General features: G+C 42.8%; 1 long non-coding RNA gene across 1 annotated transcript; it reads left to right on the top strand.

Moving 5' to 3' along the window:
- The first annotated feature begins 365 nt into the window (after nucleotides 1-365).
- LOC120504114 lies at nucleotides 366-8,219 on the top strand. Its single transcript, XR_005627950.1, has 2 exons — nucleotides 366-464; nucleotides 7,467-8,219. It is a non-coding gene; the product is annotated as an uncharacterized LOC120504114 (long non-coding RNA).
- The last annotated feature ends 7,063 nt before the right edge of the window (nucleotides 8,220-15,282 follow it).

Genomic DNA, 15,282 nt, shown 5'->3' with positions numbered 1-15,282 from the left:
CTGCCCGGCAGAAGCTGGCTGTGAACTCGGGTAACCCAGCGGAGCCCTGCGCTGGGGGTGCCGGGCTCAACCAGCCTGACCCCCCGACCTTGGCCAGCCCCAGCCCGGGGTCCGGCAGCCCTGGGCGTGTGACTGCTACGTGCTGCTCGCCCGGGTACCAAAGCCCTTTATAACAGCTGGGGCTGAGTCAGCTGGTGGAGGTAATGTAATACACCTCAGCCAACAGCTCTGTGTTGCACAACATACGATGTGGCAGTTCCTTTCTAACTTGGGGAGCCACCCAGTCTTTTTAGGATTTCCAGGAAGAGCTGTGGCATCTGACCTTCAAGTGTTATTAAAAGAAATCAAAGATTGTATAACAGTCTGTCTGAGCTTTGCGTTTCTTAGCGGAGTTATGTTTCGGCGAATGCCTCCACATTTCTGAGCTTCACAGGTTCTTTATCCCTTTACTTGTTTATCCTCTGGTAAGCATTTATTAATAGAGAGACTTATTCCTTTACTGTACTTGTTTATCTTTCAGGGGGTTTGTTTTGCTTTTCAATTTAGAAGCAGAAGGGTCTCCCACGCATTTCACATTTCTATCTGCGGGTGAAGTCACTGCATGGCTGTGATAGCAATCTTCCAGCTGTCCGTTTTCACCCTGGAATCCCTCCCTTCGGCCAATTTTCTGCATTATCACCATAGTTTTTGACTAAGACTATTAATCCACCTGTCCCTCTGTGAAAGCAGCTAGATTGGTTTGTGTAAAAGGGGAGTAAGATGGTATGAACTGTAAGTCTGCTATTAATCCTGTTAATAAGGGATTAAAGTGAAGCCGTGTGAGTAGGAAAGGCTGATTTGATTGTTTGGGACTATAACTTAGCCCTCCCTTATGAAAGCAGTGTTTGCTGTGCATCGCATTTTGTCATTTGCATATTTGGTCTCTGAGGAAATCAAGGTTAAATATAGCAAGGAGATTCTGCTGGCTTAAACTGGTAGCACAACTGTGCTCCTTCAGCCTAACAGTGCCTCGGAAAGCACAAGAAGGAACCCTGCCTGCTCTTGCCTGGCAGTGACTGCATCCTATAATGCGACTTACAATGTCAGCTTATGCTTTGCCTCTGACCTTTACGTGCACTTTGCTTATGTACCAGATAGGATGCATGCCTTATTTTAGAAGGAAAGAAGCAACAGAGGAATGGACTAAAATAAATATCTTGCCACTGCTATTTTCAGTAAAAGGCTTACAAAAGCAACAGCAGCAGAAAGCTGAAGAGCACCATATATTCCCTGGGCAAGGCAGTCGTATGAAGCAACATCAATCTCATTTAAAAAAAAAAAGAAAAAAGGATACTGTCTCTGTCTTAGAGCTTAGCATTCTGCTTCCTCCTCAGCCTTAGGAGAAGGTCTATAAATTATTAATACTAACATCAGTGTGAGACAACAGATGGTAAAGATTACTTGGAAAAAGTCTTCACATTAACATATTACGGCCCTCGTTTCACAGCACGTTGGGACTGTTTCCTGATGCTGCCAGCCAGCCTGGCCCTGGGAGGAACCTCCCAGCGGAGGGGAATCCTTGGGCAGCAGCAGAAAGGTCCTGCCCTGGCTCAGCTGCAGAAAGAGCCACCCAGCTGCCCCTGCAGAGAGGGCCAGGCGTGTGTCACGGCACCCCTCGGACACCTCGCTGGCCCCGTGAGGCTCCTGGCATCTGCTACCAGGGGCTGGGCCAAGAAACAATGAGCTCAGGAGGAAAACTTTCAGGTGGCTGAAAAATTTATTCCTTGCTGATCTGCTTTCGGGTGGCATCAGTTGTGTTGTGTGCTCTGAAAAATAAGAAATACTCATTTACAAAATTTGAACTTTCCTTGAGCTGGTGTGATATGAGATCCAAAGTGACATATAGGTGCATTATCCAAAAACCTGGCATGCAATTTAAGTATTTTATTGTTCCCTACAATGGGTTACTACTGCTTCTTCGTGCTTTACAAATATATTAAAACTAGTATCAAGCAAGTAAATGAGAAATTCCTTGTAAGAACACAGGTGTAGTGCCTTGTCTCTCAAGGCAGCAGTTGGTACAGCAGAACATGTATGTACTCTTGTTTTGGAGTTACCTCCTATGACCCTTCACTCTGCTCACACTACTTTTGAGGATAACTCAGTGCCAGAATCTCTGAGACAGAAGGATTTTATCCAGCCTTTTCAGGGACTTGTACAGGAGACCTTTTCTCATGGCCCATTACTTCTGCAAATGCAGAAGTGTTTCACTGTGACTTAATCATGGATTAAAAACATAATTCTCATGTTCCTACATTCTCTTTGGTGTCATGCAAAATTTTCCATAAAGCCTGAATAATGAAAACACAAGCAAGAGCTGCCGTTCTCAGGGTGCTGGGCCTGAGTGTGGTGCTGTGAGTTGAGCAGGAACCAGCTCTTCATTTATCAGATTGCTGGAATCTTCTGTTCCCAAGAGACATCTGGGCAATGTGTGGGTTAGGGCACAGAGTGATTGCTGGAAAATGTCTTCAGCAGTGTTGCTGCTGTCCTATTTTCATAATGAGTAAGTACCAAAGCCTTGGTTAGCAGCCTTTGATTCCCACCTCACCACTTTCATAACCTAGTAATATCTGTTTTCCTGAACAGATACCATTATCCCCTCCATGGCTGTGTTGTGTTGCCCTGCAGAGCCCCTCGTTGCCTTGGCTCTGGTGTGCCTTCTTTAAGGGAAAATGTCTGTGTTTGCACAGCTGCCAGTCCAAAACCCTTGCAGGGAAACTGTTGCTTAGATCCCCGTGGCACAGTGTCCGTGCATCCATCCTGGCTTCACGTTCAGCTTTGCAGGATGCCTTGGAAAGTTGGGTGCTCTGCAGGGGTTTGCTGTTGATGTGTGAATCTGCAATTTGTCACAATCCTGAGATGCCGCCCTGCAATCAGTCAGCCCTTGAAAGATATTCATTTGGGAATGAGGTGGTGGAACAACTGTTTGAAGATGCCTTATGTGCCAGTTGTAAAATGTTGATGTCTGACTTTAATTACTAATTTTTTAGATCATTTAACAATATAGTCAACAGGTTCTTGGAACTAAGGACAGGTTAATGAAGTCTACTTAATATGACTTCAGAAATAATTTTTCCTCTCTAAAATTCCACTTAATAATATAATGCCTAATTTTGATTTATAAAAGAATTCCCCAAAGATGCAGTCTTAGGGCCATTGAAGATGCAGGCAACATTTGGGTTAAGGTCAGCAGGGAAAACATTCAGGGAACAGTATTAGTGGCACAGAAAAGGGTTCAGATGTTAGCATCTGGTATTTCAAGATCACCTCTACCTAAAAACAGCTACACTGGCACAGATTTGCATTTGCCTGTGGACGACTAACAAGTGTTTACAGGCTCTGGATTACAACAGTGACAATCTGTTATGTCACAAATAATCTTGTTTCCAAGTGCTGCATGTGGGTAATTTGTAATCTGCTTTCTGTGACCAAATACACCCCTAATAACTTGTTTTTGTTGGCTGATTTTACAAGGACTTGGGAGTCAAGGTCTCATTTGTCAGCTGGGCACAACCCAGGGGAGGGCACAGAGCTGCTCCCCAGCTCCTCCTTGGCCCCACTCAGTGTTCATTTTGGGTCCTGGGGGAGAGCTCTTGCCATGGTTTTGAGCACAATTTGTAAGTCAGAGGGATTTTAGGTTATTTATTTGCCTCCTGGATGAATTTCCAGAGTCTTCACCCCATTGCTGGTATCAGAAGGGAGATAACACAGGGCTCCAGAGGCAGAGGTGGCAACTCTCTGCTCCCAGTAGAGTAATTCCCAGGGAAGGTTGCTAAGGCTCCCGGAGGTCAAAGGAGAAAAGCAACAAGATGTGTGTTAAAAACAAAAGGGTGATAAGATATGTGTGAAAGCAAGTTTATGTGACTGTACAAGCTGTCCTGCACTTGTTCTGCCTGCTTGCTGAGCTGGCAAGCTCAAATTCAGAGTGGTGGAACATGCTTAGTCTGTGTCCATCCATCCATCCTCCCTCAGGTTCCATCCAGACCTGAAACAGGAAGAGGTTCCTCCATCTCTAAATTATTATATGCTCTCCTAGTGGAGTGGTCTTTTGAATTGATGTGAATGCGCTGGCTAGGAGGAAATCAAATGATGAAGAATCAGGAAAGCCTTTTTGGGTCAGTCAACAAAGTATTACGTCTAGAAAGATGATAGGAAGATTTGGCATCATGTTAATATGTTCAGAGGAATGAAAGCTGTTACTAGATTATTGTAAGTATGGAATCATCATTGTTTAAAAGAGCCAGTGCCATCTCTGTCCAAATTAGCAGTACAGGTGTAGCTCTGCATGTTAACCTGTGCAGACAAAACAAGCCCTCAAATTCTGATGCACGCTATGTTTTGTGTGAAGGTCAGCTTGTGACCTAAGCAAAACAAAAATGCAATTAAAGATAACTTTGAAAGCATTGAAACAAACCTGAGTGAAGCTATTGGTATGTCTGAAGGAGTGTGTGGGGGAAACAGACACAGAGCAAAAAAAGTGTGTTAATTAAGATTCCTGGGAAGGGAGGGAAACAGCTTGCTGTTCTGCAGAGGGACAAAATGCTGAAGGGAGGAGCAGACCTTACAAGGTAATGAGAGTGCTAAATGGCAAAGTTTGGGCTGGGAGAGGGGCAGAGCTTCAAAGGAGGAATGTGCACAACTGGGATTGTAAGCTGCCTTTACATCTGTCCTTAGCAAACTCCAAGATGAAAGCATCTGCACTCAAAGGACCTGCTCCTCTGTTGCCTTTCACCTTCTGAGCTTATTTGTATCTATGCAAAGGGTATGTAAATTGCCAGGGCTCCATTTCAGTTGTTTCTTGTTTGGCTGTGTGGGGTGAACCAGCCTAAATGCTGGGCTCTGAATGCAGGGGGACTTTCCTGTCCCACCGTGTGCTGCTGATGGTGCCCTGCGTGTGCTGCTCTGGTGGGGGGGGCTTTGTGTGGGGTACCCGTAACAGCACAACTACAAACACGTCTGAGATGGGATACTGGAGCACTGTCAGGTTTTTGGCGTGGCTTGGAGGCTCCTGTGCCTAGGCCTGTGGTGCAGGGACTGTGGCTCTGTCCTTCTGCCTGCTGTGCTGCTCCCCCTCGTGCTGTGGCAGCAGGGGTGATGCCCCTGGGCACAAGAGCTGCTGTGCATGAGGTCTCCTCCATCAGCCATAGTAGCAGCCTTCCTGCCAATGCAAGAGGCTGGGGACATGCAGGAGCTGGGCAGGGGTGGGAGATGGGAAGGGTGGGTTGAGTGGTCCCAGACCTGAGGGCAAGGAGGGAGAAGAAAAAAATGCCTCTCCACACCAAAGTGAGTGCCATCAATGTAGTTACCAGGAGAGCATGGAAATTGCATGGGGAAAACACTGAAGGAGCAGGAACTGACAGAGTGCTCTATGGCAGAATGAGTGTTGCACTTCTTTTGTCTCATTTTTCTTGTGGGAGTGTTAGTCATGAGCCTGTAGAAAGGCTTGGGAATGCCTGTATTTAGTGTGCTGCAGGATTCACTGCAGTTAAACCCCAATTATTCCAATGGTATTAAGGGCTCCTGTGTGGGTTTTGCAAAATTCATTTACATCTACTTTAAGGGCCCTTTGCACAGGCTGAACAAATGATAACACAACTTAAGTGGGGAAAAAAAAAAAAAAGAAAAGGAGGAAAGATTGATCTCAAAAAGAAATGAGCTTCACATTTGTGGTCCATTATAGCCAAAGGCACAATCACCTAATCTGACTCCTAAGGTTAGCCCTAAATATCAGTGTAGGCAAGTCCCTGGCCAGTTGCCAGTGTCTCAGGGCAGATAACATCAGCACAAGTCGAGAAGAGGTCTCCAGTCTAGCCTGCGTTTTAATATACTATTAAAATAAAATGAGACAGCAATTAGTTTCTCTTCAGCTATTCCACAGCATAACTTCTTTGGTCAATTAGTATGAATAAATAAATATAGGTCTTGAATTATTAATCTGCAAATAGAAGAAGCAACTGCATTTATTATTTCACTGTTCTTTCTCCTTGCTCCTTTGCTTTGCTTGGAGTTTTGACTCAGTTGGTATTATAGGAGTGCTATTGTCTATTCTTACCTTTTTCCAAACTAAATTTTTCCAGAGGATAATTTTCTTACTTAAATAACACTTTTAATCTTAGCTCAAGACATATAAAGGTTGGATTATCAGAGGGTATTCATTCACAGAGTTACAGGGAGATCAGTGGTTTAAAAAAAGAAAAAAAAATCAGATCATTTAAGTGCCTCAGTATGGGCTTACTAACTTTAGGTTCCCACTTACTAAAGCCTTCACAGAATCACGGAATGGGACCTTGAAGTTCATCTAGTTCCAACCCCCCTGCCATGGGGGTTTGGCCTTAATCTTTTCTGCATAGCTCTGGGGGAGTAAACAATGTCTGATTATCCCACCAGTTAATCCCTTTTCCTAGTAAGAGAGGCAGAAAGAGGGGTTGATCAGGGTTAGGATATCTTCTGCTTGTGTCCAAAGACATGTAGCTACTTTGGGCAGGGAGTGCCAGTCTGACAGATTTGCTTAGGAGACTGGAGTGTCACAGACTGTAGAAACCACCCTGGACCTTTGGCACCTCAGGTTTCATATGCTATGTCTTTCCCAAATTTTATAAGGATGTGTGATGAACAGAGATCACTCTCTTTATCTACTGCATGGGGAAAAGGTCAGTCCCACCAAAAAAAGAAAACCCTCATTTAGTTTTAGACTTTGGTCATTTTCAGGAAACCTTCAAGAAGGCACTTCTGATTCGTTTGTTCACATATGGTGGTGTTTCCCTCTTTGGCCACAGGTGCTGATTCTTACAGAAATGAGTCACTACAGTTCTGTACTCAATAGTGTCTGGATGTCAGATCATGGAAATGGCCAAAGAAAATATTAAGTATTAGTAACATGTTTAATTTTTGTTGATGTAATGTCAATGCATATAAAAGGAGGAAGAAATGTAACGTGAGTCAATAAGCTGGAAGGAGGCTGAAAACTCTCAGGGTATTTGTCTTCCTCATGAGAGCACCTGCCTTCTGACCTGTGGTTTTGATTTTGGACCAAATTCACACTCTTCAGTTTTCTGTGCTGATGACAAACCTGAGCTGCTTCTGTATATGCTTTAAATGTGTTATTTTTCCCCCTTTGAAGTTGCTTGAGGCACGGTGTACACTGAATGCATTCTTCTTAGCTTGGCTCACTGCAGTGTATTTTGCGATGTTAATTTTAATGACATTTGTTTTCTATTTTAGTTTGAATATTGTTTCGCCTTCTCCTGGCCTGCTTTTATGTTCTGGCTTCCTGTATTGCTGGTGTAAGACCTTTGAAGAGCATAGTTTGGCTATGTTAATAAATAAAACTTTTCCGTAGTGCACAGCTTTCAGGTAGAAATCATAACTGGGTCACGGCAGCAGCCAGGGGAGGATGTGACATCGAGTCTTGTGGTTATGTCTTACAGGTGCTGCTGTCTGATCTGCTCCACTCTGCAGCGTTTTCCCCTGTGCTTAGCTGCCATGGTGATGGGTGACTTGGACATGCCATAAATAGACAAACTAGCAGGGCTTTCATTGAGGCTGAGCATGAGGACAGTCCTCTGGCTTAGTGCTCCCAGCTTCTGCTTGTGTGTGTGGAAACTGCCACTGGAGGCTCTTGCCTACAGAGCCAATGTGGCAAACACCACCTGCAAGGGTACGAGAGCTTTTACTGCGAGGGCTGGAGACAAGGAACAGCATACTGGATTCTGGTCAGCCTGAAGCTGAGGGGTTTACCTCCTCAGCCCAGTTCCAGGCAACATTTTGCAAAACGGGCACATCTCCACAAGGATTCAGCTCAGTAGGGAAGTGCCACTGCTGGTGTCTCTGTATCCCTTCAAAGTGGAGACAGCGTCATTGAACCGGTGGTGTTTGTGGTCTCAGAGCTGAGGTGAGCACAACCACCTCTTTGTGAGCACGCCCCAGGAGTTTCTGAAATCCTCCTCATGTGTGAAATGTGTGCCAGGCTCTGGGGCAGACGAGTCCCTCTCCAAGAGGCCAGGGAAGGATGCTCCCTGTGTTCCTGCAGGTCATGAAATAACAGAGGGATTGCAGCTTAAAGCTGCTGCTGAAGCTTGTGCCTTTTTGTGAGACAATACGTGAGGAGCAGAAATGGTCTGTGAAGAGAAAATTAAACCAGAGATAAAGCAAGGCAAGGAGTGCAAGAATAAATATTGAAATTGGAGCCTGAGACTCAACTCTTGTGTCTGCAGGGCTGGGGTAGTCCACAGCATCATCCCTCACAACATTCCTCCTCTTTCTTGGGTCGAGCGGAAGGGCTCCTTCCCTGCCCATGTGCAGAAGGAAAGCAGTGGGTGCAGCTGGTGCTCCTGAGCCAAAGCCAGCCTGGAGGGCTGGCAGCAGCATGGCCAGGGCACCCTGCAGGCACCACCTGCACCACAGGGCTGCGAGGGGGCTCATCCTGTGCAAGACCATCCCAGGCTGGTCCCTAACCTGGGAGAGACCACACAAGACAAGGAAAAAAGGCTGAAAATTGTTCAAAAGATAGAGGGAAGCAAGAAGAGAAGGCTTTTAAGAAGGACAATTTTAATGTATGGAGGTATGCAGAATTAGTTCAGCAAGAGGCAAAAGAAGCACAGATGCAAAGAGTAAAGCAAGTGTAAGGAACATGGAAGAAAGAGGAAAAACTAGGTAGAAGGACTAAAAGCATTAATAAGGGTGGTTGGAATTTTTAATCTATTACATGGGCTGTAAATATGATTTTTCAATAAAGTTAGCTATTATTTTTTAATGTGTTAGATGAGCTTTTAAATATAATTTATTCATCTCTTTCACATATAAATCTAATTTTTAAAAGTAATTCCTAAAGTAGTCGATATGAAATTTTCGGATCCAATTGAGTTGAATTTGAGCGTTACATATATGTCAAAATATTTTAAATTATAGCTTTTGCAGTTGCATTGGCCCTTTACAAAGCATAAACCTTTCAGGAATGTGTCAGGTGTCAGAGAAAGGAAAAGAAACCATTCAGAAATTCAAGTGCTTGAAAAATAATAATTCTTAGATGATGTCTTCAAAATGGAGGTGAAAATACAGAGTGTGTGTTTGTATGTTCTTATATTTAAGAGACATCTACACATAAAATGTAGATATAATGCGATTAAAGATGTTTTAACTAGTGAGACGATGGCATATCAACCAAACCTCTCCCTGAAAAGAAGACAAAACAAGGGGAGCAGAAAGAAGTATCACCATTATTCATATGCAGTACTTTGTTGTGTTGGGGAGAGGGCACTGGATAGAGCTCAGTGACTAATTTGTTGCCTCTTAGTCCTTCATTAGTTTTGCTTCCACTTCAGTTTGATTTATGTGCTACATAGAAGGATTTGCTAAACAATTTCTGCAAACAAGTTGGAGGAATATAATATTCAAAACTAAAGCTACAAGTTAAATTACACAGATTAGTTACAGGCTCTGGTTTTGATCCCTAACTGGATTAATAGAAATTGCATTCTGGTTCAAGTACACAAAGCCAAGACTGAGTTTGAGTTTTAAAAACAAACAAACAATCCCCAAACTCCAACTTGATTCCTTCTCCTGACATTTCCTGTTGCTGCAGGAGACCTGTCTGTGTTGATGGGGAGGGCACACACAAGCACAGAGGTGTTCCCAGAGCAGCTGTGTGTTGGAGCACCAAGTGGCTCTGTGTGCACACTCTGTGCCCTGATTTGGGAAGTCACTTCCACATCCTTGCTTTCTGATATGCTGGTCCTTGCAGCAGGATTGAATTACATCCTTATGCTCTCTGACATGGCACCTACATACCTGATGGATTTGTTGCTAGGGCTTCTTGTTTCTTTCTAAGTATGTCCAAATAGTAACAAGAGGCTTTGCAACCAAAGAATTCAGGTTTTCTAGGGGTCAACTGATTTAGCCTCATGTCTTTAAGCTGTTGTGCAATCTCATTTGAGTTCATGAAGTTTACTCATGTTCCTAACTGCTGTATCTGTGTGGCCAGGCCATAAATCCTGTTCTCACCATACTGGAAGAGATGGCTTTGGTAGGTATAACCTCTTCAAAATACGTTTTTCACAAGGTGGTTTTTTTTTTCCTTGATAAAAACCCACATGTAATATTGTTGAATGGTAAAACTGTCATTGCATTTTGCAATGAAAATGTTTCCCTTCTATGGTAGATCTGCATTCAAAGTGTGCTAAACTAAATGTAAATCCAAGTAATCTGATTTTTCTTGTATCAGTTTTGTTGTAACAGGTCCCCAATAGCTCCTGCCGTTTGGAGGATTTCTTTAATTTTTATTTTATTTTAAATTGCCAGTATCTAATTTTTTTTGTCCCCTAAACTTCAGTGAGAAATCTCCTTTAAGTAGTTGAGTATCCAGGTCATTTTTCTGTGACCTATTTTTCTGCTGGTGTTGAGTCAAAACATAGATCTGAAGTGAAAATGAGAATAGCTTTTCAAGATCCACACCAGCATGCAAAGGCCGGGCAGTGGGTAAAAGTGAGTCAGAAAGAGAGGTTCTCATGAACCTACATGATTTTTCTTTTCTGTTGTATGTGACAGAAAGGTGCTGCATGACGAGGTATTTTTGAGAGAGAGGTGAACCCTGCACCCTCTCTCAAAGCTTTCAGCAGAAGATGGGAGATCCTTTTAGCAAAGAGGAGACAGACTTTAAATGAGCAGTGGGTCAATTCTGTAAGGTTTGTGCTTTGTCTCCTTGTCCAGGGAGTCACCTGGGGCATCTTGCTGAGCCAGGAGTGAACAGGCACTTCCAGCTGGGTTAGGTTTTGTCTGCTGTGGACTCAGCATAGGAGGTAATGCATAGAGATGTGGCACATCATGGGGCAGCTGTGAGCAGCACAGTAAATCACCAAGCCAAATTCTGCCCATCACCAAGCTACTGCCCACTCTCCTGTGGGCATGGTGAAGTTCTTTCAAAAATGCAGTAATTTTTATGCCATGCAGATGAGTTCTGTAGCAGCTCTTGGCCCAGGAGTGGGGGGGTGTGTGTGCCCTCACCTTACACAGACAAATGTTTGTGGTGTCATATGCAGTCAAAGCTGAGTTTTCCTTTGGTTGCTGTTTGAGTGCTGTCTTAAGCTTCTCTGGAATGTGGTGTCTCTGAGGTGTTTTTTTCATTATTTTTTATATATACTCTATTTTTTCGAGACTATACCAAAAGCACTCATAAAGCATCTCCAGTGCATGTGTTCTTCCTTCTGTATCTGTAACCTCATGGCCTTTACTGTGTCTGCCATAATAGTCTCTCACTTTTTCACATGGTGTTCTAGCCCAGGTCTATGTGATACGGTACTGCTGAAATCACCTTTCTTGATAATCCTGTGACATCTGTTTTGTAAAACCCAGAACATATTCTCTGATGCTTCAAGTATTAAATTCTTTCAGAAAAAAACTTGTCCTGTGTCTTCAAGAGCCTGTTTGACTCAGTTTATTGCTACATGCCAGATTTTTGTTTCCTTAAGTTTTTTTCCCAGTCAATAACTAAAGCCCTTATCTCCATCAATTTTTTTCCATCTCTGTTGCTTTTCACATTTGTACTGTATCTATTAAGCTACCACCACTACCTCACAATTGCAAGTCACAAGTAATTAATGTATTGAAAGCTGTTTCCACTGCCCTCCAGACCCCAGTCCAACAAAGGATTTCTATATGAAAGTAGCTGAGAGCACAGATTTCCCCACTGGATTTAATGGCTCAGAGTTTTTGGCAATTGTCACCAGTGGTGCCACTGCTGTCCTGGAAAAAACAAGTCCCAGCAGAGCTGGATGCATGGCTGTGCTCTTCCCTACATTATTTGTCTAGCCCCTATATGTTTAAGCATTCAAAATTTGCTTGCCTGCTTGATCTGGGAGTAGGTTTGAAAATGGAAAAATCCTTGTCCGAGTCAGGTTTGATTAAAAGATGCGGGTCCATCTGGGAAATCACAGCAGCATCAGTGCATGGCAGCTGCATGTGGAATGGGCCAAAAAATAGAGCAACCCTTAAAGAAAGACAAAGAGAAACAGGTTTGGAGTGCAAAAGGTAGTGGTAGCATCCATAAACTGGTGGTGAACTTAAATGATGGTGCCTCACTAAATGAGGTCATCATCTTTCACACCCTTCCCCCATACCCAGGAACAAACACATGGCTGAATTCTGATGAAATATTTGTCAGTCAGTGGGTGTTTCTTATGTTTACTCCTACAAGTATGGAGGCTAAATCACTTGTGTCAGGATGATATGAGTAAAATGAAGGTCACTTCCAGAATACTTTAGCATGCCTTGGAGGCACAGCTGATAAGGAAAAAGACAAAAGGACAAAAAAAAATTAACTTTTAATTTCCCATCAAAACTATGGCTGCCAGAAATAGGAAGATGTGTGAAATGTCTTGTAATATACAGCACAGGACTGTATATTTAACATCTTATCTGATTCAGCCTATCACAGAGACAGAACATGTAATTGTGTGTGTGTGTGTGTGTGTGTGTGTGTCTGTATAAGTATAAATATAAATGGATCTGTATACATGGCTCAGAAAAATTTTGGTTACACACTTCCATAACTAGTTTCAGTTTAAAAATCTTTCTGCCCTAAATTAGGTGAATACATAAACAAATCAGATATATTAATTTTCTGTTGAGAATGCTTTGGTGATTGCTTACAAAGAAAAGTTATTTACATGCTGATATAAGGCATTACTTAGCATAATGAGTGGTAATTTTCTCAGCCTCAGAGGTATTAGGCTCCCTTACATGTTATACCCAGCTCTGTTACACGGTTGTGCTGCTCTGTGTTCACACACCAAATAAATGAAAAGGACAGAAAACTAATTCAAATCTCCCTTGACACTGTTTTGGTTTTGCTTTGGCCTTGATGTAACACTGAAAATACTTTGCCTTTTAGCGTCTCTGGCTTTTTGGTTTCTGGGTTTTCTGAGCAACTTGGTCTATCTGAAGGCATTCCTGTTCACAATAGAGGGGTTGAAACTAGATGATCTTCAAGGTCCCCTTCCAACCCAAACCATCCTGTGATTCTGGGGAGAGTCATGGCAAGGAGATTAAGTGCAGTGGTGGGATCTATAAGGTAGGTGAGAAATAGCATGAGACTTGCTGAATTGAGACAACCAACTTTGTTAACAGTTGCTTGAATTCAACCAGTGAATGCTGTAAGCCCTACAGCCACTCTTCAGTTTTTTGATCTTAAATTATGAGCTGTTCAAAAATACATTGTATTTCCCTCTTAAATGGTTTTATGTCTGCTTACATTTTAATTGACACAGGCCTGGCTTGGGAGCAGAAGGAGGCCTGGGCTGGCTCTCAAGCTTGAAGCCAGAAGTCAGCAATTAAGTAAACAAGAGCTGTGTGCAGGCAGCAGGGGAGAACAAGTGTGGGATGTTCAGCACCCTCTGCACCCTCATGCTCCAGCAGCACAGGAAGGTGCTTCCAGCCTGTGTCTGGGAAAGGTAGAGTGAGTCTCAGCACTGCTTGTTCAAGCCTTCAGCACTACCAGAGCACTCTTGAGGCAGGACAGTAAGTGCACAGTACAGTCACTTTAGTTCCAGTATGAATACAAATTTTTTTCAATGAGTAATCATCAGCAGGTGCAGTTAATAAAAAATCTCTAAAATCAGAAGGCCTGGCTTCAGCACAGGAGTACCTGGGTTCTTCAATGTTGGCAAATACTGCAGGTTCCCAGCACGTTTTGATTTAGTTTCACTTTGATTTCTGCCATCATTTTTGTTCACTGAAGAAAAGGCTCTTTCCCCTCCCTCTCCATTCTCTTTGTTTCTCTATTGAGTACTGGGTATGCTGTTACCCTCTCACCTAAGTCATTGTAATGTCATTAACTGCTGGCAGAGTGTGGAACACAAAAGAGATCAGTGATTTCCAAGGTGCTTTATTTACTTACTCTTTTTTTTTCTTTTTAAGTGGGTAGAGTTTTTCAATGAGTTCATTGGGGGAGGAAGCTTCTACAGGAAGTTTCTGAAAAGGGTTCAGGAGAAATCTACTCAGCATTCAGGTTCTGAAAACACTGGGAAAAAAACCCACATGAAAATGAATTGAACTTTAGTGTCTTCTGGCCTTCAACTCTAGAGGAGTTTGTTTTACACTTTTATCTTTCAGCTGTGGACAGATGAGACCAGACAGCCAATTAGCAGTGGCGCATATCTGTTGACTAGACATCTAGGTTTTTTTTGTTGTTTAAAATGGTATAATTCCACTGCCTGCCCTGAGTTTTCCTCTGCTCTGGAGAGGGATCTTGCCTGGTTAGTGTATGCAGTGGAAGTCTGGGCATAATTACACCTAGGTCTCCCTTAGAAAAACAAGACAATCTCAGGAACAGAAACTTCACTGTCTGCAAGCAACAATTCTGTAAGAATTGGGACTCTTTGCCAGAGCTGTTGTGAAATAACACTGGGGATCATGGTATAGCTGAATGTTATTTCTTTCACGTTGTGTGAGAGACATTCCAGCTGAGCCTTCTCTGTATACTCTGCAAGACAACTGTCTCAAAAGAGCAGCTTATAAATTCTGAAAGAAGGTGAATCTGTGAAGTAACTCCCACTGGATGTTTCAACTGCTCCTATTTATTTGTTTATTTATTTACTCTTTATGCACAAAGGTGAAGATAACAAAACTATTTTTTTTTGCCAAAACAAGCTCCATCCCCGTTTCAGTGCAAGCATCAGATAATTTTGGCTATAAATTTTCCCTGAAATAAGTATTTTTAAACAAAACTATGTAATTAAAGAAATAATACAATTGATTAGCAGATGTTAAAAGGTTTCTGCTTTCCAGCATTTCTCTGTTGATCAGTAAGTCAAAATAACAATGGGAATTGCTTGAGTGGAAGACTAACTACAATCATGAATTTAATTTACATCTTAATGCATTGTTGTTGTTTTTCCCGTTCAAGTAAACTGCTTCTTAGGATGCACCTGTATAATGAATTTCCATGGGAATAGGCTTATATGAATTTTTCCTTGCTGTGTTTAGTGGGGGTCTTCCAGAGATCAGGTTAAGATTAAAACAAATGTTGTCTTGAACACCAGGAGTGAAGAGAAATTTTGACCAAGAATTAGTATTTTAGGGGTCAGGCCTTCCCTTTTGTTGGTGTATCTGTCACCCTCCTGTTTCTACCTGTAACTGGGGGCTGCAGTAGCAGCAGCAGCATACAGGCTTTGTGATAGTCTTGGACTGGGCCAATAAAGTGAAATTTTAACCAAGAATTAGTAGTTTAGGGGTCAAGCCTCCCCTTTTGTT

Source organism: Passer montanus, unplaced genomic scaffold, assembly GCF_014805655.1.
Source record: "Passer montanus isolate IOZ18808 unplaced genomic scaffold, ASM1480565v1 scaffold28, whole genome shotgun sequence".
NCBI lineage: Eukaryota > Metazoa > Chordata > Aves > Passeriformes > Passeridae > Passer > Passer montanus.
This window is presented reverse-complemented; position numbering and strand designations above follow the sequence as displayed.